Raw genomic sequence first — 19,556 nt, forward strand, 5'->3', positions numbered from 1 at the left:
AATTTACAAAAAATTGGAAACCGAAGTCTTCATTAAAGCTAAGTACCCCATTGGGGAAACTTTTCTTGCCTCAGACCGATGTCAGACAAAGTTAACAATTGTATTTCTTGTGGGAAGCAAATACCACATAAGGATTTCCATTCCCTCTGCATACCTTGTTTAGGCCCAGACCACGACGTCTCGGGCTGTCGCTTTGTGCTACTTTCAATAAACGCACTATTAAGCGTCGGGCGGAGTTCGCCCAACATTATTTTGGTAAAGCCTTTGATTATAAAATGTCATCGGAGACTCCGACTACCGTTATGTCCAAAAAACGCAAGGACCGACACGCGAGGTCCGCGGTCTCCACCGACACCACGTCAAAACCGGCTGCACGTGGTCCGGTTCTCAGCGAGACGCCTATGCAGTCCCTGACTACCGACGACACTTCCTTGGCGGTGTCTTCTGTAACCGAGACCGCAGGTACCTCAGCCCTTACTCAGACTACAACAACCGAAGACACTGTGAGTGTTGAGCCTCCTAATGTGGACAGGTCCACTTCCACCCAGGGTGTCTTTAGACCCTCATCTACCTTTTCCATTAAGGCCTTTACTAAGTCCAAATCAGCCATGCATCCCAAGAGGCCTGTTGCACAGGGCCCATCTCCAGGCCCCATGCCTAAAAAGCAGATGCTTAAAATGGCTGAGGATTTAATTACTCTTATCAGGGGTTCCCAACCCCCTCCAGACAAGAGACCCAGAGTGGAGGAAGATTCTCCCTCTTCTGAACAGGATTCCATTTTCTCAGAACATTCTGATGTAGAGGAACACTCGTACTCCCCTTATGAAGATTCTGATGCAGAACAGTCCATTCCTTCTGTATATCCCCCAGAGGATTTTTCTTTTGGGGAAACCTTGCACACCTTGAGGGAACACTTCCATTGGGAAGGCCAAGACTTTTCTGATTCCAAGAAAAGGCTTAGGGAATTTCTTTTGTTACCTCAACACAGACCTCTGGCTATTCCTCCTGTCTTGGACATACTTGATGATGTTTACTCGGAGGCTTGTCTTAATCCGGATTCCCTGCCTCCTGCCCCTGTCAAACCTGATAGGTACTACAGAGTTCCTAACTCTCACCAATTTCTTTTCAAAAGCCATAATGCTGACCCTGAAACCATTTCTCAAGGCCCCAAGGGGATGAAGGCCTCTACTGCCAAGAATCCACTACCTTCCGAAAGAGAATCTAGATCCTTAGAAAGGTGGGGAAAAAAGGTATACACCTCGGCCACCCTAGCCATGAGGGCCTTAAATTGTCAGTTCCATATGCTTAAATATCAGCAGTTTCTGTTATCACAATTAAGAAATAAAATGTCTCAACCTGAACAACCAGATTTGAAGGAATTGCAGGATATGATGCATAGTGCAGAACAAGTGGGTAAACACACCTTACAATGTGGCTATGATGCCTTAGAGGCCTCAGGTAGAGCTGCTGTTACAGGATCAGTCATTCATAGACATGCCTGGCTTAGGGAGCAAAGCTTGCCTGATCATGTTAAAGCTAAACTACTAGATGCTCCTTTACAAAAGGATGTACTATTTGGTACTAATGCTGAGGAGATACTACGGAAAATGGAAGAAAAAGCAAAATCTATGCAAACTGTCAAGACTTTTCTACAGGTACAACCACCTTGTTTTAGCAGAAATTGGCCTTCTAAAAACTGGTCCTTTCCAGCCACGGACAAGCCCCAAAGAGGTAGATACAGGTGAACAAGGGGCAGAGGACAATCTCAGGGATCATATAGAGGCAGACAATGGCAAACTCCAGCACCAAGAGGTGGCGAAGACCGTGCACAACAATACAGAAAACAAACCCAATGACTTCCTCCTTTTCATGCCAAGCAAGTCTCAGTTGGCAGCACCCTTGGGAGGAAAGCTGGCATTATTTACAAGAAATTGGCATATTGTCACAACAGACAAATGGATCCTGGACGTTATAAGCAGAGGCTACAGATTTCATTTTCACACCTTTCCAAAAATGAGAGGCATGCCAAACCTGCCACACAATCAAAAGGCAGAGGCACAACTACAAATTTCAAAGCTCATAGACATGAAAGCTATTCAAGAGGTACCTACTCATGAACAAAGTCAAGGTTTTTATTCCAGGCTATTTTTGGTACCAAGGAAAGGAACCGACTGGAGACCCATTTTGGACTTATCCATCCTAAACACATTCTTACTCGTACCAAAATTCAAGATGCTCACATTACAGCAGCTTCTTCCCATGCTGGGCAAGGAGTTTTGGCTGGTAACATTGGACCTCAAGGAGGCATACCTGCATGTCCCAATCAGACAAAGCTGCAGAAGATACCTCAGATTTCTTGCAGGTTCAATCCACTATCAGTTCTCTGCATTGCCCTTTGGCTTATCTACTGCGCCCAGAGTATTCACAAAATGCCTGGCATCAGTAATTGCCTACTGCAGACTTCAAGGGATACAAATTTACCCTTATTTGGACGACTGCCTGATCCAAGCAGACAGCAAGCACATACTTCTGGAACATCTGGCTTATGCAACACGGTTACTGAATTCTCTGGGATACACAATCAACAAAGAAAAATCCAGGCTAACACCATCTCAGAAAATAACTTTCCTGGGTGCCAACTTGGACACAAACACCCAGATGGCCTATCTTATGCCAGAAAACAGGGGCAACTAACTCAGTACTTCAAAATACTAGCAAATTGTACCAGGCTTACTGCAAGGAAAATCCTGCAGGCTCTGGGCTTCATGGCATCTTGCATTCTTTTAATCCCATGTGCAAAGTTGCATATGAGGAAACTTCAATGGTACCTAAAAAACCTATGGTCTCAACACAGCCACAGTTTGGAAACAATAATACCAATAATTCCATGTTTGCAAAAGGAATTTCTATGGTGGGCCCAAGCATGTCAAACAAACACAGGTCTCCCATTCTGCAAGCCTCAAGCAAATCAAGTCATCACAACAGACGCTTCAGATTACACCTGGGGGGCGCACATGACTTGGCAGGTGCATTCAGGGCAAATGGTCCCAAAAGGAAAAGCACCTTTACATCAATCAAAAAGAAATGCTAGCAGTGATAAATGCAATTACAGCATTCAAGGACCTCCTGCATCCAGGACATTTATTAATAAGAACAGACAACACCACAGTAATGTGGTACATAAACAAACAAGGAGGAACACATTCATACCCCCTGTGCAGACTAGCCATGACACTTTGGAACTTGGCTCTGGAATGGCAAATCGAGCTTCAAGCACAATAATTGCCAGGTTTGGAAAATACGCTGGCAGACAATCTAAGCAGAAATATGACAGATCCACACAAATGGAAGTTGCATCCTCAAGTGTTTACAAGGATAATCCAAGCGTGGGGGAGGCCAGACATAGATCTCTTTGCCTCCCACAGGAATCATCAATTGGAAAAGTTTTGTTCAAGGACCTTTCATCCAAAGGCCTGGAGAGTGGACGCCCTTTCATTCAGTTGGACAGCATGGACAGTTTACGCTTTCCCACCTCTGCCTCTTCTGCCCAAGGTGCTCTTGAAAGCAAGAGCAGACAGACCGAAGATGATACTGATTGCTCCAGACTGGCCAAGACAGCACTGGTACCCACTCCTGAGGAGCCTAACACATACTCCTCCCTGGCCCCTACCTCTAATCCCTCTTCTGCTAACTCGGCACAGCTACAAAACTCTTCACAGTCAGCTGAAAACCCTCAATTTCGCTGCATGGAAAATTCCTTAACACCACAACAGACCCTACTCCCCAAAGAGGTGCAGGATGTCATTTTGGAGGCCAGAAGGCCATCTACTAGAAAGGCTTACTCCACAAAATGGAAACGGTTTTGCTCTTGAAATGAGAAAAAAGGCCAGGACCCTAGAAAACTGAATTTGCCTCAGGTGTTACAGTATCTAGCTGAGCTGCTGAACAGTGGACTTTCATTTTCCTCCATAAAAATCCATGCCTCAGCCATTTCTGCAGCATTCAACACGGATCCACCGTTATTCTCTCACCCACTCTTAAGACAGTTTCTCTGAGGGGCTAAGAATATAAGACCACCAAGGAAACAACCAGTGCCAGCCTGGGATCTTAATTACATTCTAGAAAAATTAACATTGCCTCCCTTTGAACCAGCTGCCTCAACAGATTTGCAATGTTTGTCCTGGAAAACAGCTTTCCTTCTGGCCATAACCTCAGCTCGTAGGGTTTCAGAACTACAAGCCCTCATGGCTGTGCAGCCCTTTCTCATCTTCCATCAGGACAGGGTTACCCTTCGAACCAACCCATCATTTATGCCTAAAGTGGTATCCAGGGTAGCTTTAAATCAAGTCATACACTTACCTACCTTTTACCCCAATCCTCAAAACAAAGGGGAAAGGCTTCTACACTCCTTAGACATCCATAGACAGCTACGTTATTATTTGGACAGAACAAAGCCTTTCAGGAAATCAGAACAACTTTTTGTGTCCTATGCTGTAGGAGCTCAAGGGAAGCCTATTACCAAACAGACAATTTCAAAATGGATAGGCCACTGCATATGGTTTTGTTACTCCTATCATGGGAAATCTGTCCCTACAGGCATCAGATCCCACTCCACCAGGGCCACAGCTACCTCTGCAGCCTTCCTTAGAGGAGTTCCTACCAAAGATATTTTAGAGGCTGCCACTTGGAGTTCTGTACATACCTTCACAAAACACTACCTCCTGCCTTTATATTCCAAAACTAGAGCAGACTTTGCCACTGCTGTGTTGCAGGGCATTCTGGCTCATTCCAGTTCCACCTAGTGCCTACCACCCTGTGTGTAGCTTTGGGATTCTACCCATATGTGATTACTGCAGCTGTATGCACGATGAACATAGTACAGTTTTGTACCTACCATAAATGTAGATGTTCGAGTGCTAATACAGCTGCAGTACAGGTTTCCCTCCCTCCTTCCCCTCTTGGTAAAGGACTAGTGGCTAACACCTCCTCTTACAACCTAATTTGGGTTATCCTCCTATGGTGTATTTGCTTGCAACTACTGTTTTTTGATTACATTGCATTTCTTGAATATATTTATATATATATAATTTATGTATTGCCTTCCTTCTGGGGGCACCTGACATCTGGGGCAAGAAAGACTGAAGAATATGGTGTCGGCTGTGTCTTATATACCCCTGTCGCACTGACGTCAGGAAAGAGAGCGACGACAACCGACGCCGGACCAAGACTTTGGAATTCGGCCGACCGAGGACCCGCCTGACGGCAGAGAACCCATATGTGATTACTGCAGCTGTATTAGCACTCGAACATCTACATTTATGGTAGGTACAAAACTGTACTTTCTACACTCTATGCAGTACTGCAGCCTTCACACTTTGTACCAGTTTATGTCTTACAGTCTTAAAATCTATGCAGGAAATTAGCCTTCATACTTTGTACCTGTAACTGTCTTATAGATGTTCTTCATGTTTCACTGTTGCAGTCATCACACTTGGGTTATCTGCCTGCAGGTAGCCCTAAGTCAGCCCGAATACCAGAGTCTTGGGATTTCTGTGTCGGATGCTGTCGCCTCTTCCATGACGTCAGGTCATCAGGGGTATAAAACAGGCAGCCGACGCCATTACATCAGTCTTTCTTGCCGAGAAAGAGCCCGAAGCAGAAGCAGTTCGCAAGTGCCGGTCGGCCGCTACCTGAAATTTTTTTCTTCTAAAGCTAAATACCCCGTTGGGGATCCTTTTTTCTTGCTCTAACCAATGTCAGAAAAAGTTAACAATTGTCTTGCCTGTGGAAAGCAAATACCTCACAGAGATTTTCATTCTTACTGCATCACCTGTTTAGGCCCAGACCACGATGTTCCTCGCTGTCGGTTTTGTGCCTTGTTTAACGCCCGAAACATTCGTCATCAGGCTATCTTTGTCGCTAAATTCTTTCGCTCTAGTTCTCCGTCTTCCAAAATGGCTTCCATAAGCCATCCGACTACCGCTCTTCTGAAAAAACGTAAAGATAAAGACAGACTGCATAGGTCCAAAACTGCCGATGATGCTTCCATTAAGCTAGTCGCCAGTCTGCTAGTACTCAGTGAGGCTCCTCTGCCCCTGATGCCTGCTTCTACAAATTCGCAGGCCTCTGCTGAGACTCATTCAGAGTCCGGTATGCTGCGGGATGCTTCTTTGACTATGGAACCTGAGGATGCCTCTACCTTGGATGGGTTCGGAGCCATTGTGCAGGCACCGGCTTCTGAGGGTGTATTCCGACCTACTGATGTTCAAATTAAACCGACAACTTCATTTTTAGCTAAAACTACCGAGTTTCTCAGGCCCAGAGTATGCACTACGCCTAGAAAACTGACGACCAACATGCATGCTCAAGCTCCCATGCCACAAAAACAAATGCTTAGAATGGCTGAAAACCTTATTACCATAATTAGGGAAAGCCAGCCTTTCCCTGCTAAGAGACAAAGAATTGAGTTTCATTCTGATTCTACAGACCAAGAGTCCAATGACTCTGACCCTTCTGATTACCAGGACATACCCTTATCAACCTGTGAGGATTCAGATGGAGAGAAATCCATTCCCTCTGTCTCCCCTCCAGAGCATTTCTCTTTGGTGAAACCTTGCATACTTTGAGAGAGCATTTCTGCTGGGAATGCCAGGACTACCCTCAGTCCAAAAAGAGAGTCAGAGAATTTTTAGAATTTCTCAGCACAGGCCTCTAGCTATACCCCCTGTCCTGGATGTTGTAGATGATGTCTTCACGGAATACAGTCTTACTCCAGACACTTTACCACCAGCCCCTAGAAAACCTGACAGGTACTACAGAGTAACTGATTCTCACAAATTTCTCTTTAAGAATCCTACTGTGGAGACCATTTCCCAGGGACCTAAAGGTATTAAGGCTACTACAGCAAAAAAACCTACCCCTTCAGACAGGGATTCCAGAGCTTTAGACAGATGGGGTAAGCAGGTATATACCTCTGCAACTCTTGCCATCAGGGCATTGAATTGCCAGTTTCACATGTTAAAGTGCCAGCAACATATTATGGAACTAATTAAACAAAAATGGTGTTAATTCCATTAGCTAATTCCATTAGTTAATGCATTCTGCAAACCAAGTTAGTAAGCATACTTTGCAGTGTGGCTTTGATGCCCTAGAAGCACCTTGCAGGGCTGCAGTCACTGGGTCTGTACTTGGAAGGCATGATTGGCTGAAGGAACAAACCTTGCCAGATCATGTCAAATCAAAATTACTAGATGCTCCTTTAAGTAAGGACTGTTTGTTTGGCACCAAAGCAGAAGAGGTTCTTAAAAAGATGGAAAAAAAAGCTAAATCTATGCAAACTGTTAAAGAATTCTTACTAGAGCAGCCACCTAAATTCAGTAGGCATTGGCCTTCTAAAAACTGGTCCTTTCCAGCCCCTTCCAGGACAAACCCAGGGTAAACAGACCACGCAGACTACAGTCTCAGGGTATGCAGAGATCTAAACAATGGAGTGCCCCCACCTCAAAAACAGAGAGTGGTAAGCCACCCCCTTATGGGAAAAGTTCACAATGACTTTTCAATTATCCTTCCCAGTCCTACCCAATTATTTGCTCCCCTAGGAGGAAAACTTGCCCTTCATGCAAAAAAACTGGATGTCCATTACTCAGGACCGATGGGTCCTAAACATTGTATCCCAGAGGTACAGATTCTACTTCCATTCACTGCCAACCTCAAGTGGGTTTCCAGACCTTCCTCCAAACCAGTGAGAAAAGGCTCAAAAGCAAGTATTTTCCCTGCTCAGTGTCAGGGCTGTTCAACCTGTTCCATTAGAACAAAGAGGACAGGGTTTCTACTCCAAACCGCTCCTGGTGCCCAGAAAAGAGGGCTCTTGGCACCCAGTCCCGGATCTATCAATTCTTAACACCTCTCTGGTGGTCCCAAAATTCAAAATGCTTACCCTGCAACAGCTTCTTCCTATGCTAGCCAATGATGCCTGGTTAGTCATCCTAGACTTAAAAGAAGCTTATCTGCAGATCCCATAAGGGAGTCTTGCAGGAAATACTTATGCTTCTGGGCAGGCTCTATGCATTATCAATTCTCTGCACCTCCCTTTGGGTTATCTACTGCGCCCAGAGTATTCACAAAGTGCCTGGCTCCAGCCATTACATACTGCAGGCAGAGAAATATCCAAATTTTCCCATACTTGGACGATTGCCTGATTCAGGCGTACAGTCAGAAATTGCTACTTCAGCACCAGGCATTTGTAAAAAGACTCCTAACTTCATTGGGGTACACCATCAACAAAAAGAAATCACAACTGGTGCTCAGTCAAAAAATTGTATTCCTGGGAGCAAGCTTGAACACAACTTCCCAAATGGTATTTCTCACTCCAGAAAAACAGGTCTATTTGACCACCTACTACAAACAAATGGTCACCAAAACCCAGCTATCTGCAAGGAAAATACTGCAAGCCCTAGGGTTCATGGCCTATTGAATTCCACTAATTCCATATGCAAGACTGCATATGAGGAAACTTCAAAGGTACTTCGTCTTTGGTGCCAACATTCTCAGGACCTGTAAATAGTCATTCCTATCATACTGTTTCTAAGGGCAGAGCTCCTTCCTTGCACCCAAACCCTGACAACAGACACATCAGACTATGCATTGGGGGCTCACATGGCAGGCAAATGCATTCAGGGCAAGTGGAGCCCAGGACAAATTCTCCTGCACATCAATCAAAAAGAGATGCTAGCTGTACAGAATGTTCTGACACCCTTCAAATACCTAATCCTTCCAGGACAGCTGCTGATAAAAACAGCCAACACCACAGTTATGTGGTACATAAACAAGCCAGGGGGGAACCCATTCTTACCCACTCTGCAGGTTAGCCATGACCCTGTGGAACACAGCCTTGAGCAACCAAGTGCATCTGCAAGCTCACTTCCTGCCAGGCAAACAAAATTCACTGGCAGAAGACTTGAGCAGAAATCTACTAGACCCACATGAGTGGAAATTGGAGCCCAATACCTTCAACCTTCTTATCCAGTGGTGGGGGACACCGAAGGTGGACCTCTTTATCTCCCCAGTTCAGCAAATTCTGCACCAGGAACCCTCACAACAGGACCTGGAAGGTGGATGACCTGTCTTTCAAATGGGAAAACCTCTCAATTTATGCCTTTCCCCCTCTGCCCCCCCTTTAAAAAGTACTACTCAAGATCAAACAGGACAGGCCAAGGACAATTCTTATTGTCCCAGAATGGCCACACCAGCACTGGTACCCTGGCACCTTCACCAGACACCTTCCCTGCTGTCTCAGCAGGAGGGACAGATTTTGTATCCACAGTTGCAAACCCTAAACCTTGCAGCCTGGCTTACCACCAGCAACCTTCAGCAAACAGGTGCTGGATGTCATTCTTGAAGCCAGAAGGCCTAGTACTAGGAAATCCTATGCTGAAAAGTGGAAAAGATATTGTTCTTGGAATCAGTCTCAAAGAAAGGACACAGCAGTGCCCTCCTTACCTCAAATCCTGGATTACCTAGCAGAGCTACTCCACAGAGACCTATCCTTCTCCTCCATTAAGATTCATGCCCCTGCCATCTCAGCTCATTATAATACTGAGCCACCTGTATTTTCTCACCCTCTCATCAAACAGTTCCTGAGAGGGGCTAACAACTTAAGGCCCTCTAGAAGAGCACCCACCCCTGCTTGGGACCTTAACTTTGTACTGGAAAAGCTCACACTTCCTCCTTTTGAACCTGCTGCTTCAGCAGAGTTAAAATTCCTCTCTTGGAAAACAGCCTTGCTTTTAGCCATAACTTCAGCAAGAAGAGTGTCTGAGTTACAGGCACTAATGGCTGTATAACCCTTCATTATTTTCCATGCTGACAGGGTTTCCCTCAGGACTTTATGCCTAAGGTGGTGTCCAGTGTGGCTTTAAACCAATCCATCCATTTACCAACCTTCTTCCCTAATCCTCAGAATAAAGGGGAAAGGATCCTGCACTCCTTGGATGTGCACAGACAGGACTAAACCTTTCAGAAAATCTGACCAGCTGCTAGTCAGCTTTGCTACAGGGGCAGAAGGCAAGGCAATTTCAAAGCAAACCATTTCCAAAAGGATAGCACACTGCATCCTTTTCTGCTACCAGCACCATGGAAAACCTACCCCACAGGGGATCAGAACACATTCCACTAGGGCTACTTCCACCTCTACAGCATTTCTCAGGAGAGTCCCTACCGGGGACATTTTGGAAGCTGTAACCTGGAGTTCTGTACACACCCTCACCAAGCATTTCCACTTACGTATTTTTCTAAATCCTGAGCTGGATTTGCTACAGCAGTCTCACAAGGCCTGCTAGCCAGCCCTAACACTTCTTGACTGCCTCCACCCTTCCCCAGCTTTGGGAATCAACTGAAGTGTGATGACTGCAACAGTGAAACACAAAGAACATAGTACAGTTGTGTACACTTACCATAAATGTAGATGTTCGAGTGTATTCACTGTTGCAGTCCTGGTTTCCCCTCCCTCCAGCCCCCTGGTTTTTCTCTATCCTTCTACCTATCCTCTCTGTGGCCATTTTTAATGGCAGTGGTATTTACTTTTTACTGGTGGTGTTCCACACCCTATACTAACTTTCTATTTGGGGGGCACCTGACATTTGGGGCAAGGAAAACTGTTGTAATGGCATCGGCTGCCTGTTTTATACCCCTAATGACCTGACGTCATGGAAGAGGCGGCAGCATCTGACGCAGAAATCCCAAGACTCTGGTATTCGGGATGACTGGGGGCTACCTGCAGGCAGATAACCCAAGTGTGATGACTGCAACAGTGAACACACTCGGAAATCTACATTTATGGTTAGTGTACACAACTGTACTTTCCACAGTCTGTATAGTACTACAACCTTCACACTTTGTTCCTGTCACTGCTTTACAGTCCTACAGTCTAACACTGCATCCTTCACACTTTGTACATGTCTCTGACACTTTTACAGTTTGTGTAGTACTATACCCTTCCTTTCACACTTTTAAGTTGTCAAAAAATAGTGCTTTCCTCCTTGGCTACTGCTGTTAAAATTCTTGTTAAGACGCTTCTCCTTGTTTCTTCTTTAAAAGAACTTTTATTAAAATGATTTAAAACAAAAAACAAAATAAAAGCTACAACCTAACCATTTGAAAGTTAGACTTGTAACGCAAAAAAGAGAGATGAGCGTTTTCGGTTTATCAACCTTCTTCATATCTGCTTAACATTTGCAGCTACTTCTATTTATATTCATGCTGCTTACTTAGAGTCATCCCCCACAACCAATGGGAGTCTCTATGCTAATTCTTGATGTACTTGTAATCCAATCCGATGTTCTGGTTCTTATTTCTTGGAAGCCAATTACATTATTCCATGCAAATAAGTTTTAATAAATCCACCAATGTTTATTCATTTCTTTCTCTCACCTAATTTGCTATTCTTTTTCTTTTGCTCCTATGGCTTGTGTGTATCCTGTTGCTAAATGCAGGATCCACCTTTTTATGTCATGTTCTTATTTGCCTTTTGTAAAAGCTAATCACTCCCTGCATAGCATTTTTCATGTATTTCGCCTCTATATTGGAGGCGTCTGTCTGCCTATAACAGAGCTGCAACCTCTTCACTTTCACGGGTTGTCTTCATTAAGTAAACCACAAGTACAGTGGCTTTCTCCTTTGTTTTAAAACATAGGATCAAACACTTTCTTGTAAATGCTCTTACTTCCATGTCATCAGGTCTCTTTCAAACTGATAGCGCTTACTTAACTACATAAATGCGCTTGCTAACTCACATCATAAATCATAAACTTTTTTTATTTTGTGTCTTGCTTCTTAATATCAAATCCCTTTCTGACTAAGAGCGCTTGCTTATATTCGAAGATGTACTGCTGATTCCTGTTATTCTATCCGAGTTTTACTTTGTACAGAGCTCTTTACTCACTCTTATTAAGAAGCTATCCTAATTGTTTTTTAATGTTATGTAATCCATTGGTTGGCAAATTACACTTCTCCTTTTTCTCCCATACTAATTCCAAACTCTCTATTAATTCAATGCCTTTTCTTCATTTGCTGACAAATTTCCACTAACAAATGTCTTTGATCTCCGTAAACATCATTTCTCCTTTCTAATTGATGTAAATCATGGATGAACAACGCTCTTTCTATTCCTTTAGCACTCTAAATTTCAATATTTTCCAGACTTCTACATGCACAATAAACTTGATTTCAATTTATTTATAGTTTGGGGTTTACTCTCCTTCCATCATAATGTTCAAACCAGGGCTAGAACCCTGAACCCTTTGTTTAAGAGTCTAATGCTCTACCGACTGAGCTACGTTGGTAGATGCATAGTTCAACTCCCTCTTAGTTTTCTTTTCTTTCTAGACAAGCTTGAGGAGGACTGCAACATATAGGCCAAAAAAATATAATAAGCAAACTACACTCTTTTATTCCTTTGATGCTCTTGGTTTCAATGTTTTCCAAACTTCTTCTTGCACAGTAAACTTAAATTCAACTGTTTTCATTTATGGTTAGAGATTTCTTCTCCTTCACCATGGTGCCCAGACTAGGGATGGAGCCCTGGACCCTCTGGATAAAGGTCTGATGCTCAGCCGACTGAGCTACATTGGCAGATGTATAATTCATTTCCCTCGTAGTTTCCTCTCTTTTAAAACAGGTTTAAGCAGGACTATAGCATTTAGTCCGGGGAATTGGTTGGATCGTAAATTAATTATCTATTGCAACTCAATTTTTTCTGTTCTATTTACTATATCACCTCCTCTTTCCATAGGCTTAATCTTTGCCATAACCATAAATCTAAAGTTATGCTCTGGATTTTTTTTTAATATGTACATAAAGAGCATTAGTCTCTATTTTATTATGAATGTCCCGTATATGTCTTAATACTCGTTCTTTGAATTTTCTGTTAGTCTTACCTATATAGAATGCTTTACATACCATGCAACTTGCTACATAGATCACATTCTCACTGTTACAAGTTGCTCTTTCTTGAAAGATGTAAACCTTATTTGTCATTGGATGCTGAAACCTATCTGTGCTCATAATGTACTGACATGCTTTGCATTTTCCACATTTGAATGTTCCTGTTGGCATAGATACATTCTCTGCCTCTTGCCTATCTATGCCTCTTTAAGTTCTTCTTATTTTTATAAGTATAACTAGGATGTTCTCCTACTATGTCTTTTATCTTCTGGTCCATTGTTAGGATAGGCCAGTATTTCTTAATGGTTTCTCTTATGATAACATTATCTGTACTGTACGTCAAAGGACATCTTACTATTTCCTTTCTTCTGTTCAGCTCCTTTTCTTTGTTCTCTATATCAATTTTAGCTGAATAGTATGGTCTCCCTTTCTTCCTTCGGATATCTCTCAGCTTGTCTTCATCCATTTTTTCTTCCTTATATCCTCTCGCTGTAAAGTTGCTCATTAATCCTTGTATTTCTTCTCGAAATATATTATCATTGGTACACAATCTGGAGACCCTTTGCACCTGGTTGTCCTTAATATTTTTAAATATATGGCCTAGATGCATGCTAGATCTATGTAAAAGATGTTTTTTCTAAGTTGTTTTTCTATACAGGGCTGTTTCCAATCCTTTGACCTCATCAATAATAATATTAACATCCAGAAATTCTATTTTCTTCCGTGACATTTTGATTTCAAACTTTAAGAAGTCCGTTGTTGTTGTTAGGAATTGAACGAATTGCTGCAACGAACTTTCATGCCCTCTCCATATAAGAAGAATGTCATCAACAAAACTTCCATAGAATTGTATATGTTGTTGCCAGATATTATTTTCATCTTTGCTCCACTGGCATTCCCATTGGGCTAATACTATATTTGCATAACTATTGGCACATGGAGTGCTCATGGCAATTCCCCATTTCTGCCAATAGACTTCATGCTCATATAGAAATACATTGTTTTGTAATATAATTTCTAGTAGCCCACATATACTTTCCACATCCTTATTCGGTTGATTAGCTAGTATAAAGTTTCTAACTGCTTCTATACCATATCCATTGGGTATGCTAGTAAATAAGCTATTCACATCCATTGTTGCCAATACCATATGCCTATAGTTGTCACACTTGTGAGCTTCCGCATACAATATCTCTAATAGTTGTGCTGTATCTTTTAACACTGTAGGTGCTTTCTCTAACAGATTTTTCAAATCATCTTCTATGTAAATGGAAAGGGGCTCCATGATCCACCCTCTTCCTGAAACTATAGGTCTTAATGGCAGATCATTTAAATTCTTGTGTACCTTCGGTATGCCTTTTATTTCTGGTATAAGTGGATGTAAGGTTTCAAAAAACCTATACAAGTCTTCATCTATTATTCTACACATTAATTTTTCATACAGATCTTCTTTGACTTCCTTTACCAACCTTTCTATTTCTTTAGTACCTATCTTAATATATGTAGTTGTATCTCTAAGAAGCTCCTTCATCTTGTCATATTGTTCCTTTTTCATGATGACCAGTGCACCTCCTTTGTCAGCTGGTTTTATCACTATTTCTTTGTTAAGTTGCAGTTCTTTCAATGTCATGTGCTCTCTATAGTTCAAATTGTGGAATTGTTTTCCTTTTCCTTCATCTTTGTGTTGTGCTATTTCATTCTCACAAAGTTTGATGAATGTTTCCACCTGAGGATGATTTATAGGCACAGACGTACTTGGCCTCTTATAGGTTTGTTTTGAATCATCTGAACCCATACTTTGTGTATTTTTGGTGCCATATATGTATTTTAATGTTACATTTCTTCCAAATGTTTTTAAATCTATTACCACCCCACAAGGTTGGGACCTAATGGAGGGTATAAAGGTCAAGCCTCTTTGCAGAAGTTGGTTTTGTTCCTCACTCAGTACATAGTCTGAAATATTTATTACCAATGACTCGGTATCCTCTTTTCTACTTCTTGTTTGCCTCTCCTCTAGGTTGCCTTTCTCTTTTTCCTTTCCCTGCTTAGGGATCTTGGGGCTCTGTCGTTCTGTTGATGTATAAGAAAAGGGAGTTGTTGAAAAATTGGTGCATATTTATCTCCCTTTTTAGGTACTGCTCCTAGCTTACTACTTTCTTTATTATTCTCTTTATTAACTATCTCTAATGTTCTTGATCCCTCCTTCTCTGTTGTAAATACAACTTCTAATTCTTCCATGTCCTCAGTGACTATACTGCCATTCGTTACTACTCCTTCCTCTTTATTATCACTCCTCTGTCTTGGTGGGGCATGGATTTCTGCTTGCACATGTTGTTTTCTAGATGTTGCTTCCGATAAGGACATTTTTCTTCTATTTTCTTTTGTATCGCAAGTTTTAGGTTGATCTTGATTCCTTGCTGTTCTTGGCCATTCAAAGAGCTGGCCCGCCTTAAAGTCATCAAAATCTCTTCTTAGTTTGTTAATTTTTATCATTTTTAACTTACTGTCTTAAATGTCCAATTTGTCTTGGAGGTTCTCCAACCTCATAAGATTTTCTTCAGAGAGATCTAGTTGTTCCGTCTCACTCTGCTTTATTTGTATAAGTTCTGAGATTTCATTTTCCTGCAGCTTAAAGAAATCTAGAAGTAGTCTAATATAATTAAGACTGGTTTCTATGTTGATCCGTTGCCATTGTGCTAAGAGCTCCGGATAAGTGTTTCCATAACTTGGCATACATCTGACCCTTAGTCCTCTAGGTATCAGGTTATGGTGTAGGCACGCTTCCATGTGGAAATGCTGCCATTGCAATCTCTTCAACTTGTATGCTGCATTTTCCACTTCTTTGTATAAGTTCTCGAATGTACTATTTGTTCTAATATTCGCTGTCCTCGTTCCTTCTGTGATATTAATATCGATCAATGGATTACAGTTGTTTATATGTAAGGTGGCTGCTTTCTTTTTCATATCCATCTGATTTGCTTTCTGTTCACTTTCCATATTCAAATTTTTCATGCGCCAAGTGCCTTGCTCTCAACAAAAAGTTAAAATAATAGAGAGAGAAGTGAGCAAACGCTTACGGAAAACCCAAGAAATGCTGCAAATAAGTTTTCAAAAAATAGTGCTTTCCTCCTTGGCTACTGCTGTTAAAATTCTTGTTTAGACGCTTCTCCTTGTTTCTTCTTTAAAAGAACTTTTATTAAAATGATTTAAAACAAAAAACAAAATAAAAGCTACAACCTAACCATTTGAAAGTTAGCGTTGTAACGCAAAAAAGAGAGATGAGCACTTTTGGTTTATCAACCTTCTTCAGATTTGCTTAACATTTGCAGCTACTTCTATTTATATTCATGCTGCTTACTTAGAGTCATCCCCCACAACCACTGGGAGTCTCTATGCTAATTCTTGATGTACTTGTAATCCAATCCGATATTCTGGTTCTTATTTCTTGGAAGCCAATTACATTCTTCCATGCAGATAAGTTTTAATAAATCTACCAATGTTTATTCATTCCTTTCTCTCACCTAATTTGCTATTCTTTTTCTTTTACTCCTATGGCTTGTGTGTATCTTGTTGCTAAATGCAGGCTCCACCTTTTTATGTCATGTTCTTATTTGCCTTTTGTAAAAGCTAATCACTCTCCCTGCATAACATTTTTCATGTATTTCGCCTCTATATTGGAGGTGTCTGTCTACCTATAACAGAGCTGCAACCTCTTCTCTTTCACGGGTTGTCTTCATTAGGTAAACCACAAGTACAGTGGCTTTCTCCTTTGTTTTAAAACATAGGATCAAACACTTTCTTGTAAATGCTCTTACTTCCATGTCATCAGGTCTCTTTCAAACTGATAGCGCTTACTTAACTACATAAATGCGCTTGCTAACTTACATCATAAATCATAAACTTTTTTTATTTTGTGTCTTGCTTCTTAATATCAAATCTCTTTCTGACTAAGAGCGCTTGCTTATATTCGAAGATGTACTGCTGATTCCTGTTATTCTATCCGAGTTTTACTTTGTACAGAGCTCTTTACTCACTCTTAATAAGAAGCTATCCTAATTGTTTTTTTAATGTTATGTAATCCATTGGTTGGCAAATTACACTTCTTCTCCTTTTTCTCCCATACTAATTCCAAACTCCCTATTAATTCAATGCCTTTTCTTCATTTGCTGACAAATTTCCACTAACAAATATATTTGATCTCCGTAAACATAATGTCTCCTTTCTAATTGATATAAATAATGGATGAGCAATGCTCTTTTTATTCCTTTAGCGCTCTAAATTTCAATATTTTCCAGACTTCTACATGCACAATAAACTTGATTTCAATTTATTTATAGTTTGGGGTTTACTCTCTTTCCATCATAATGTTCAAACCAGGGCTAGAATACAGAGCCCTTTGTTTAAGAGTCTAATGCTCTACCGACTGAGCTACATTGGTAGATGCATAGTTCATCTCCCTCTTAGTTTTCTTTTCTTTCTAGACAAGCTTGAGGAGGACTATGACATATAGGCTAGGGCTGGATCCCAGGTCTGGGCACCATGGTGAAAGGAGAAGAAATCTCTAACCATAAATGAAAACAGTTGAATTTAAGTTTACTGTGCAAGAAGAAGTTTGGAAAACATTGAAACCAAGAGCATCAAAGGAATAAAAGAGTGTAGTTTGCTTATTATATTTTTTTGGCCTATATGTTATAGACTTTTCTGATTGTATCTCTCTTACAGTCCTGCAATTTGTGTAGTACTCCAATCTTCACAATTTGCACCTGTGTCTGTGTTAAAGTTCTACAGTCTGCATAGTAGTACATCCTTCACACTTTCTACAATCTGTGTAGTACTCAACCTTCATACTATGTACCTGTCTCTGTCTTACAGTCTTACAATCTGTGTAATACTGCAAACGTTACACTTTTTATCTGTATCTGTGTTACAGTCCTACAATCTGTGTAGTACTGCATACGTTCACACTTTGTACCTCTCTCTGTCTTACAGTCCCACAGCCTGTGTAGTACTACAATCTTCACACTTTGTACCTGTGAGTAACAGTACTATAGTCAGCGTAATACTGCAGCCTTCAAACTTGTACCTTTCTCTGTCTTACAGTTCTGCAATGTTTGTTGTACTACAACTTTCTCACTTTGTACCTATAACTGGCTTCCAGTCCTGCAATATGTTTAGTACTACAACCTTCACACTTTGTACCTGTCTTCATATAACCTTCACACTTTGTACCTGTCTCTGTTTTACAGTTCTGCTGTCTGTTTGGTACTTCAGTCATCCTATTTGTACCTGTCTCTGTTTTACAATCCTACACTCTGTATAGTACTGCAACCTTCACACTTTGTACATGTCTTAGTCATGCAGTTCTGAAATCTGTGTAGTACCGCAACCTTCTCACTTTGTACCAGTTTCTGTCTTACAGTTCTGCAATCTGTGTAGTACTATAACCTTCACAGTTTGTAACTATTACTGTATCACAGTCCTACAAACTGTGTAGTACTACAACCTTCACACTTTGTGTCTATAACTATCATACAATCCTACAATCTGTGCAGTACTGAAACCTTCACACTTTCTAACTTTGTCTTACAGTCCTGCAATCTTCATCCTCCACACTTTATACCTATAACTCTCATGCAGTGCTACAATCTGTGTAGTACTACAGCCTTCACACTTTCTGTCACTTTCTTACATTCTTACAATCTGTGTAGTATGTCAACTTTCACATTTTGTACCTCCATCTGTCTTAAATTTCTACAGTCTGTGCAGTACTATAACCTTCACACTTTGTAGCTATAACAGTCTTACAATTCTACAATCTGTGTCATTTACAAGCTTCAGTCTCTGTGCCTGTCTCTATCTTACAGTCCTACAATCTGCGTAGTACAGCAACTTTCACACTTTGTACCTGCCTCTGTGTTACAGTTCTATAATCTCTGTAGTACTGCATCCTTCATATTTTGTACCTGTAACTGTCTTGCAGTCCTAAAATCTCTGTAGTACTGCAATCTTCACACTTGGTACGTGTCTGTGTTACAGACCTACAATCTGTGTATTACTGCCACCTTCACACTTTGTAGCTGTCTCTGTCTTACAGCTGTACAATTTGTGTAGTACTGCAACCTTCACATGTACATATCTCTGTTTTACAGTCCTACAGTCTGTGTAGTACAGCAACCTTTGCAGTTTGTACCTTACTCTGTCTTACAGTTCTACCATCTTTGTTGTACTGCAACCTTTACACTTTGTAGCTGTCTCTATCTTACAGTTCTACAATTTGTGTAGTTCTGCAACCTTGAATCTTTGTACCCATAACAGTCTTACAGTATTACAATCTGTGTAGTACTGCAACCTTCACACTTTGTACCTATAAGTGTCTTACAATCACACCTTGTTCTACAATCTATGTAGTGCTGCAGCATTTACACTTTGTATCTATAGCTCTTTGACAGTCCTGCAATCTCTGTACTAGTGTAAGCTTCACACTTTATACCTATAACTGTCTTACCGTCCTACAGTCTGTGTAGTACTTCACCCTTCACACTTTGTACCTGTCTTTGCAATCTGTGTAGTACTTCACCCTTCACACTTTGTACTTTTAACTGTTGTAGCCGCGGTGG

General features: G+C 41.3%; 1 protein-coding gene across 2 annotated transcripts in view; it reads left to right on the forward strand.

The window, feature by feature from the left end:
* LOC122806691 (ephrin-B2-like) overlaps positions 1-19,556 on the forward strand; it is a 988,190-nt gene that overhangs the window by 691,708 nt on the left and 276,926 nt on the right. The window lies entirely within an intron of this gene.

Source organism: Protopterus annectens, chromosome 7.part0 (assembly GCF_019279795.1).
Source record: "Protopterus annectens isolate FY-2018-M chromosome 7.part0, PAN1.0, whole genome shotgun sequence".
Lineage (NCBI taxonomy): Eukaryota > Metazoa > Chordata > Ceratodontiformes > Protopteridae > Protopterus > Protopterus annectens.